Source organism: Canis lupus, chromosome 11 (genome assembly GCF_003254725.2).
Source record: "Canis lupus dingo isolate Sandy chromosome 11, ASM325472v2, whole genome shotgun sequence".
Taxonomy (NCBI): domain Eukaryota; kingdom Metazoa; phylum Chordata; class Mammalia; order Carnivora; family Canidae; genus Canis; species Canis lupus.
Window position 1 is genome coordinate 72,673,427 of NC_064253.1, and position 9,164 is coordinate 72,682,590.

General features: G+C 54.3%; 1 long non-coding RNA gene across 1 annotated transcript in view; it reads right to left on the bottom strand.

Moving 5' to 3' along the window:
* LOC112650084 (uncharacterized) overlaps positions 1 to 6,398 on the bottom strand; it is a 122,841-nt gene extending 116,443 nt beyond the window's left edge. Inside the window, exon 1 of the long non-coding RNA XR_007414156.1 lies at positions 5,726 to 6,398. This is a non-coding gene — a long non-coding RNA (uncharacterized LOC112650084). The remainder of the gene's footprint in view (positions 1 to 5,725) is intronic.
* Between the last annotated feature and the right edge of the window lie 2,766 nt (positions 6,399 to 9,164).

Sequence of the window (9,164 nt, forward strand, 5' to 3'; positions counted from 1 at the left end):
TTCCTGTTTGGGCCACTCTCCAGGAGGACTGGCCATCGTCCAGGCTGCAACAGACATTAAATATTTTGAATGTCGCCTCTGGCACTTACTGAGGTTTTCCTATGGAGTACTGGATAAACAAATTTTTCCAAAAAGATGAAAAATAAGCTTGAGGACTGGACGAAGAGTGCAGCCCCTGAGATGTTTTGCGAGGACGATTCTGTTCAACTGTGTCAAACTCAGTATTTCCCAACGTATCAGACAAAACGAAAGGAGCGCGGCCCCTTCTCGTTACCTTTTTCAGTTTTAAGGCGCAGTACCTACTTCCATCCCACCAAAGTGGTCTTCCAGAAAACGTCTTGGAAAATGGTACAGAGGTAGACTTTCTTTTTTAGAAGATGCATTGATTTGAGCTAGAGAGAAGGCACGCAGCGGGCAGAGGGGCAGAGGGAGAGATTCTCAAGCAGACTCCACACGGCGCGTAGAGCCCCACACGGGCTCGGTCCCAGGACCCTGAGATCACAACCTGAGCCAGAGTCAAGGGTCAGACGCAGAACCGATGGCAGCACCCAGGTGCCCCCAAGAGATGGACTCTTCCTGAAACCCCGGTTCTGCTCCTTGTCCTTGAGCAATTCCTTGAATTCCCAGACGCTCCTTTGCTTCGCCTCTAGGACGGGTTGAGCACCCCGCCTCTGCAGGGTTGAGCACCCCAGAGGTCAGAGGTGTGGAGTATTGATCCCGGTGCCCCCTGCACGGTAGTCGTGAGGACCCGTCAGCTGCCAGCGTCTGCCCCAGGTCTGAAGGCTGCCCCTAAGGCGTCCCGCTCTCACGGAGAGCACAGGTGGGGACACACTGACCCAGGACAGCCGCCGCCACAGAAGACGGGACCAGGAGCGGGAAAGCAGGAGCCACGGTGTGACAGTGTCGCGTAAAGTCGGTCGATTAGTTGAGGCCTCATGGACCCTTCTCCGACTTAAAAAAAAAAAAAAATAGCTTTCTGGGGCACCTGGGTGGCTCAGTTGGGGAAGCATCCAACCTGTGGTTTCAGCTCAGGTCGTGATCTCGGGGTCTTGAGATCGAGCCCCACGTCAGGCTCCGTGCTGGGCGTGGAGCCTGCTTGGGATTCTCTCCTCCGCCCTCCCTCCCCCTGCTTGCTTGCACATGCACGCTCCCTCCCTCTCCCCCTCCCTCTCTCTCTAAAATAAATAAATAAAATCTTTAAAAAAAATAACCATCTCGAAATAACTGACGAATGGTGGTGACCAGGGACAAGGGGGAAGAGGCAGGAGTATCTGATGGATATGGAGTTTCACTGCGGGAGGAGGGAAGAGGGCCCGCCCGCCTGCCAACGGGCAATGTGCCGCCTGCATATCAATGCATGTGTGCTGCGTACGCCCGGACCCTGGACACTTACAAATGGCACATTTTGGCTTATGTGCCCTAGGTCACAACTTCTAAAAATTTAAAGGAGTCTTGTCTTCCCTTTCCAAGGGCTAATGAGCTCCCCACCCACCCACTTTGCTCTGTACAGATCGCGTCGCCGGTCCGGGCGGCATCTCCCAGATACGCTGGCCCTTCCTCAGCTCAGCTGCCCCACATCTTGCTCCTTCTAGGATTTCTCTTCTCTCCCAGCCAAGCCTCCAGATGGTATTTCAGTAACTCAGCTAAACGTCTTCCGTCGCCGGCTCTTTTCCCCCCATCTCCCCCAGTTCACTTAAAAATAAATTGTCTTTTTTCGTGATTCCAGACAGAACATGAAGCTCTCTCTCTCTCTTGCGCTGCCAGTGAATTCTAAGTACACAATTATGCAGGAAATGTCTTTAGATTCAGCTTGAGAACTTTTCAACATTAAGCCCTGAATCAGATAACAGCTTTCATCTCGAGAACAGCTTTACACTGTACCTAAGTAAAAGCTTAACTTACAAAAAAAAAAAAAAAAATTGTTACCGGGGGTATAAAAATGTCAAGGTAATAAAATAAGTGAATGCGAAACCCTCCCAAATAAAACATGCCCCCCCCAAAAAAAATTAAGTATAAATATTTCTAAGGCAGCGGATGGGGTGTTGGTTTCTGCTGCCCACCTCTGCATGTGCTGCTCAAAATAAATAGATAAATAAAAATAAAAAACTAAAAATTAAAATCTAAATGTCCCAAGTACACTCACGGCCCCTCTCCCCACCTACCTATTAATAAGATTTCACCATGTTGAACAAGCCAGGCACCTCGTTGGTTGTGGTTAAGACTTAATTGGATGGCTGTGTTCAATTTTGAGCATCATGTTTCCAGAAAGAAAAGGAAAAAAAAAGTGATAAATTGGGTGTAGTTCAAAGGAAAGCAAGACAAGGGATGAAAGCGGCTTGGAAAATAAGACCCAGTTAGGAATGTTAAGGTAATTCTGTGCATTTTCAGCTCCGCGAAAAGATGGCTGGCAGATAATGGAAGGCATTCGATGAGTCCATTCCGGCTCGGTCTCCGAGGGATCGCCCACGGGAGGAATGGGGAGAAGGGAGCGGGTCTTCCTGAGCCCTTGCTCTGCAGCCCGCAGCACCGGCTCCGGCACCCAGTAGGTGCTCAGTTAAAGCCTCCCGTCGGAGGCCCCCCAGGGAAAAGCACTGCAATGACGTTGCCCAACCTGCTGGGGCCGATGCTTACAAATTTCCTTCCCAAGAAAGGTTTCAAGTGTTGGGTTCGATCCCCGGCAGGAATAATTTAGGAAAGGTAAAAATCCATTTCCTCATTCGGCCAGTCGTGGATTAAATAACTTACCTCGGGCTCCTGTCAACCCTGCTAACTCTCGGCCCTCCGTGGCTTGAGCCACATTCATCAGGTCACTCAGAAGTCTACGGCTCCCTGTGGCCCCCAAGGCAACGTTCCACATCTGGAGGTGCGCGGCTCACGGGCTCGCCCAGAGACGCCTCCGCCTCCAAACCCTCCGACTCAGGCGGACTACGTCTTTTTTTTTTTTAAGATTTTATTTATTTATTCATGAGAGACACAGAGGGAGAGGCAGAGACACAGGCAGAGAGAGGAGCAGGCTCCATGCAGGTACCCCGATGCTGGACTCGATCCTGGGACCCCAGGGTTGTGCCCTGAGCCCAAGGCCACCCAGGTGCCCCTACTCAGACAGACTTGCCCCCACACCATGACCTGCTCCCCCTCTCTCCAGCACGCAGGATCTCAGACAAACCCCGTCTGCACCTCAGGGCCGCCGCTCAGTCTGTCTGCATCCCTGAGCTAGCTCGTGCATCCCTCTCCGGACCTTGTCCCAGCCTTTGCAAAGCGGGAACAGTCACCATTCCTATGAGTTTTGAATACGGTCGGGCAGGTGAGTTCTCAGCACCGGGCCGGGCACATGGTAGTCCTCCCCCGCCGTCTTGTCTTTGAGGATGCTCTGGCCCCTTCCTAGATGTCCTCCTACCTGCCTTCACCGATGTGCCAAGCTCTGCCCATTCGCTGGGCCCCAACTCAGATCCCACCTTATTCACAAGCTTTCCCCCGAATGCCGTGGTCCGCAGGGATTCCACCGAAGTCCTGCGAGCGTGGAGCACTCGCTCTCTGGACGGGCTCATGGACTCTTGACTACGTTCCCCCCTGAAACATCTGTCGTCCTCTCCTTAGCTTGTCCCCGGAGCCCGGCTCCCGGCACAATACAGAGTCCCAGCTCTCGAGGGGCAAGAGGAGAGGAAGTGTTTATACATGTTTGTTGGCACTCCCACGGGCCAGCTCCTCCACTCGGCGCTCTCATATACCGTCTTCCTATTAATCAGGGAGCTAACGGCAGGGCCTCTGAGCCGTGGCTGCACGTTAGAATCACCAGGAGACGATGCTGAATACGTGCACTCCGGGGTCCTAGCCCAAACAGAATTTCTGGTGGTGGAGCCTCAGTATTTTATATAAACTCTGCAAGGGGATGCTCATGAGCACCCAAGGGTGAGACCCTTGGGCTTACAATTTTGTTTGGAAAATGCACACACACACACACACACACACACACACACGCAAATGTGTCATCAGTGCAGCCAAGCAGTCACCTACCGCGCACCCACCTATTTTTTCCCCTCACCCATTCACCTGACACATGCCCTTCATTGCCTCATATGTGCAAACATAATACCCCGTCAGGTGCCAGAAAAAGACACAAAGGTAACTCAGAGATTCGGCCTCTCGAGGAGCTCGTATATTAGCAGAAGGGAACAATCGCATACGCTCGTCTATGACGCGGCTAGGGAATGACGAATGCCTCCCCCCAAAGGAGTCCAGCTAGCTGGGGTCAGGGTAGGCACCCCGGGAAACACTAGGATGGGGAGGAAGCGGTGGAGTAGTGGGTGCGAGGAACTGCCTGAGCAGAGGCCAGGAGGGGAGCGCCCCGGGCAAACCTGGGGACTTGGGGCTGGACAGCTGGCTTCAAGGCCCGGCCTCCCCGTCTGCAAAGAGGCTGAGAACACGCTTTACTCACTGCTACCAGCTTCCCCCCCACCAAACTCGGAGCTTACGCCTCTGGGGTTCTAACAGAGCAGGCTCAGAGCTGAAGCACCCTCTGCTGTCTTATCTTCCCAAGCTGGGCCCCGTGGGAGGGCCTCTATCTCCCATTCGAACATCCCGGTGGCCTCATTCCCTGACCAGGGGAGCCATTCACGCCTTGGCAAGCTCAGCAGGTGGAAAGACATGCGGCCTCCCTGGGGCGCTGGCATTTTGAAAAGTCTCACCGGGTAGCCTGGCGAGGATGGGTGCCGGCAGGGCTGGGAGGGGCGTGCCAGGGACCCCAGGAGTTGGTGCCATCTCTACCAGTGAGGGCTTTCCCTCTGGCCCAGGTCATAATGGACGTGAGCAGGGTACACTCTGGTCCCAGGCTCTGCTCATTCCCGGGGCCACCTCCGGCCAGCTTCCCTGTCAGCAGCTCTCATTTTCCCATCCTTAAAGTGCACGGTAGAGGGAGCACCTGGGGGGCTCATGGTAGAGCATCTGCCTCCAGCTCAGGCCGTGACCCCGGGGTCCTGGGATCAAGTCCTACATCGGGCTCCTGCAGGGAGCCTGCTTCTCCCTCTGCCTGTGTCTCTGCCTCTCTGTGTCTCTCATGAGTAAAAAAAATAAAATCTTGAAAAAAAATCAAGTGAATGGTATGAACTAGACAATAATAATAATTCACCATTTTGTATTAGAAACGGTATCACCTATTGAGGATCTGCAGACAAGCATTACCTCATTTAATTCTCACAACAATCATATGAGAAAAGGAATGGTTTTATATCCATTTTACAGATGAGGAAACTGAGGCCAGAGAGGCTAGATCTAGAGCCCCAGAGAGGTAAATGGAACCCATAGTAAAGCAGTGTTCTCAAACCATAGGCTGGGGAAACCATTCGGAGGAGTGTGCCCAGCACACTTTCATAACAGACAGGAAAGAAATGGAAAAGGATTGGATTAGAAAAATAAGGGTGTGGGGCATGTGGGGGCTCAGTCCGTGAAGCCCCCAACTCTTGGTTTCAGCTCAGGTCGTGATCTCGGGGTCGTGGGATCGAGTCCCGCGTCAGGCGCCACACTAGGCGAGGGGTCTGCTTGAGATCCTCCCCCTCTCCCCTCCCCCCACTCACATGTGCTCTCTCTAAAAAAAGAGAGAGAAAAAAGGAAAATAAGGGTGAGACTCACACAATAAGGGTAAGTGTTGTTCCGTGAGCTCTCTGTCTCAGGTATACCCCCCCGGCCCCGCGCACACACACATTTTGCGCATAGAGCGTGTTCCACTTACCTACGTGCACGGGGCCGCAGCCAAAGACGTCTCTCTCTCTGGGAGCTGGGCTCAAAAGCAATGGGCAAGCGCTGCCGCAAAGCACTAAGCATAGCTCCCCGCTGGCTGGTGTCCACGGGATCCGCTTCCCCTGCCCTTTAGCACCAACCGTTCGTGGGGCCGAAACTTCCAGGGTGCGCGCGGCCGTCCACATCCGTATTCCAGTGCAGAGAGCGTCCGTGCGGGCAACTCCTGAGGAGCAGGCCAAGGGCGCGACCCCCTAGACCTGGGGCAGCCCCTCGCCCCGCTGCAGCCAAGCAACCCGGGCGGAGGGTCTCGGGGGCCCCGCGTCTGGTGGGGAAGCTGTGGCACAGGGGTGGAGCTGCTGGAATCCTGCAGGTCCCCCGGGATTCCCGATCCAGCTGGAGAACAGAAATCGCCATCTGGTAAGTCACGAGACGGGCTTCGCTCTTGCCAGACGCGCCCCATCAGGATGGAAGATACAGACCGTCTTCAACACAGACACAGGTCACGCTGCCAAAAGTTCCTTTGTACCTCGGATGTTTGGCGCTTGGAACACATCGCCCCGTGGAAACAAGGATATAAATGGAGGTGAGGCGTCCGTGTTTTAAGACTCAGAGGGAGCATGACGCACTGTTGGGCGCCGTGAACTGGGCAAGGACTGGGCGAGAGCACGCTTGCTGGCTGTGGGACGCGCGCAAGCTCCCTAGGCCTTGAGTCTCCGTTCCTCATTTCACAACGGGTCACTAAAAATGCCCCTGTTTTGTGGCTGTGCTGGAGCCCCTGGGGCTGCTCTTGTACCACATCGTGGTCACAGAGGACGCCCGTGACCTCGCCTATCGCACATAAGCGCTCAGAGCCTCCGTTTCCATCCCTGTAAAAGCTGGAGACTATTTACCCCATGGGCTGCCCCCCAGGTTGATGACATCCCGTGCACACAGCTCCGGGCCCCGAGCTGACACACGGTGCGTGTTTCATAAACGGGGTCTCTGCGGCCTTGGGGACGCCTGGCTCTATGTGCTTGCACTCTCTTTTTTTTTAATTTTATTTATTTATTCATGAGAGACACAGAGAGAGGCAGAGACACAGGCAGAGGGAGGAGCAGGCTCCACGCAGGGAGCCCGATGCGGGACTCGATCCCAGGTCTCCAGGATCACGCCCTGGGCCGAAGGCAGGTGCTAAACCGTGGAGCCGCCCAGGGACCCCCCTGCCTGCACTTTCTGAGTTGACTGGAGCAGCCCTTACCAATACCCGTATGCGGCAGGAAAATTAAAATTAACAAGTGTTTAGCAGCTGCCTCTCCAGGGTCCAGCCCCTTTGCTTGGTTCCACGCGACGTAAACAGGAGGTAAATGCTGAGATCCTCATGCTCCGAGTGCGGCGCAGAAACCCCGCTAATTCTGCGTTCTAATGGGACTGGGGAGCACCCTACGGCGCCAGAGGCCAGAGAAAGAGAGCGCTGGGGCCCGTCTCAGGCCGACGGTGTCGCTCACGGGTCCAGCAGAACCGCATCCCTGCCCGTGAGATGCTGACGGACGGGAGACCACGATATGACGATGACGTTTGACCTTCACCCACCGTGAATGGTCCGCGGGGCAAACCGCAGGCCCGATGCTCTGCAGAGCTACCGTCCCCAGGCCAGCCCTGAACGTGGCGAAGGAGGGGGAGACGCGGCCACGATAATAAAGTTCCCTGTAAGGTCTCAAGTTTCACACAATCTTTACAATACTCAAGACGATCTCTCTGGGGAAGGTGAAAAGAATTATAATTACATCTGTGAAAAAGGCTTGGGAAAGAAAAAAAAAATCCTGCCATATGGTGTGTGGAAAATGTTTTGGAACTGAATAAATAACACGGTGGGTGTCCCCCCGCCCCATTTTTGTTTATACATCCACGTTATGCAGGCTGACTAGTGAACATGGATCCGTTTTTCTTTTGCGATAGAAATGCAGCGGGTAATTTGATTTTATGGCCATTAATAATACGGGCCTCTCTCTGCAAGCAAAGACATTTACAAACTTATAATCAGATTTTGTGATTTGGTGTAAACCGATCACCCACAAGAGGCAAGGAGGTATTCCCATCCAGCCTTCACTCTGCACGAGCACTGCCTGAAATGCAGAAAGGGCACACGGTGGAAGGTTCCGGTCCCCACAGGGGAGCCGGGGAAAGGGCACCGGTTTCGATGCACACGTCGTCCTCCAGCAAGGAAGTTTTAAAAGCCATGAGACGCGCATTCATAGGTATGTACGGCCCGAACGTGTCCTAGACTCTGCCTACGGGCCGCTTACCGCGCTGGGCCGTGACTACACCCTACACCCGTTTATCAGAGGGAGCCCAGATCCGGGAAATGAAGGCACCTGCCGGCGTTTGCACGGCTAACCCGCAGCCGGGCTCAGCTCGACCGCCTACCTGTCTGGCCCCCACCTCCGTCTCTCAACCCCACCCCTCTGTCGGGAACCCACTCTCCATGGGAGATCCGCTCGGGAAGATTGACACGCAAGCGTTTCCACCTCAAGACCCCCGGCGGGCACCCCAGGAGAGGTAGCATACGGTTAAAGTTCACATAGAGGGTTTTTTTCAAAAAGCATTTCCAATGGCTAATATTTATTAATTTCCCGGTGTACCCGCTGCTTTCAGAGGGTATTAAGCGTGACCCTCACAGCAGCCCCGTGACCGAGGCGCTACCGTTCAGTTCGGCCTACAGGCGAGGAGCCAGGGTGCAGAGAAGCCAAGCGGGTGAACCTGCTGACCGAGGCGGGAGGTAGAGGCACTGGGTCTTACCATCTTACCATCTCGGCCTGTCGCTGCAGATGAGCGCCTGGCCCTCGGGGCGCAACGTGGCCAGCGTGCAGGGAACGGTCAGGAGGTCTCAGGAGTCGGGGAAACCCTCCGCGGCTGTCAAGAAGCCCAGGTTGGCCGGCTTGGAGGGATCACGTCGTGTAGACCCACGGGCTTGACCAGAGCTGCTGAGCACCCGCCACGTACGTGGTTCTGTGCCCGGGGAAACAGACAGGGACAGGACGCAGCGATTGCCCTGGACCGTGTCTGACGTTAAATAGCCCGTAGATTGCTACGTGCCGCGAGGGTGCAGACCTTACACACCCAACAGGGGCTCAATAAATGTCATAGTTGGCTCTTGCAGCAAATAATTATCGACAGCCTACTGTGTGCCAGACACCATTACAGGTGCTGGGAGGGAGCAGCCGCGGAAGCAACTAAAGTACGTGTTCTCCTGAAGGACACATCCTGGTAAGAATAAAGTAGATTATCAGGAAGATAGGGAGCGACGGGGTGGCGTAGGAGTCACGATTTTAAACAGGATCATCAAGATGGAACTCACGGAGGTGCCATCTGGAAAAAAAAAAAAAAACAGCAAAACTTGAAGACGGTTTCAAAAAAAAATAGGGCTTCTTCGTAGGCAAAGGTAAACCAGCCAT